This window comes from Myotis brandtii, unplaced genomic scaffold, assembly GCF_000412655.1.
Source record: "Myotis brandtii unplaced genomic scaffold, ASM41265v1 scaffold247, whole genome shotgun sequence".
NCBI lineage: Eukaryota > Metazoa > Chordata > Mammalia > Chiroptera > Vespertilionidae > Myotis > Myotis brandtii.
Genome location: NW_005359352.1, coordinates 1,514,927 through 1,515,875, shown reverse-complemented (window position 1 = coordinate 1,515,875; position 949 = coordinate 1,514,927).

Here is a 949-nt window from a genome sequence, read left to right as displayed (position 1 = left end):
CCGGCGCCCGGGCCTGCGGGGCCGACACCCAGCGGGACGTCCCGTGAGGACGTCTCCTCCCACCACACAGACGCAAGAAGTACCCAAAGCATCATGGGTCACGCCCCAAAGCAAAGCATCATAGGTAATGCTCCAAATCAAAGCACCATGGGTAATGCCACAAAGCAAAGCATCATGGGTAGTGCTCCAAATCAAAGCATCATGGGTAACGCCCCAAAGCAAAGCATCATAGGTAATGCTCCAAATCAAAGCATCATGGGTAATGCCACAAAGCAAAGCATCATGGGTAATGCTCCAAATCAAAGCATCATGGGTAACGCCCCAAAGCAAAACATCATGGGTAGTGCCCCAAAGCAAAACATCATGGGTAATGCCCCAAAGCAAAGCATCATGGGTAACGCCCCAAAGCAAAGCATCATGGGTAATGATCCAAAGCAAAGCATCATGGGTAATGCTCCAAAGCAAAGCATCATGGGTCCAACCCCAGGGCAGGTCTGTGGAGCACAGAGCCCACGTGTTGGAAGCTCTGGGGGTCTGTGTCAGGCCTGATCCCATAAACCGCTCCAGGTGAGAACCAGGACCCATACACGGGGCCTGCTGGGGCCTCGTCCTTGGTGGTGGTCTTGCCGCCCCAACCCCGCTCCTGCCCCCGACCCGCCCCAGCCATACTCTGCAGCGCCCCTGACCAACCGCATTGCACTACGGCAGCCCCTGGGAACTGACCCCCACACATGAGGCGAGAGCTCGGGGACCCCAGCCGCTGGGGACAGACCTGGCGGACCCTCCCTCCCCGCCCTGCCCTGGCTCCAGCCTCCCGACGGGAGAGACTTGGTGAGGCCGCTGGTCCCTGGCATCTGTCCTGGCAGCGGAGCTGAGCAGCCCAGCCCACCTTTCGGGAGACGCGCTGGCTCCTGGGCACGGGGAGGACCCGCGGGGCTGGGAGACGAGC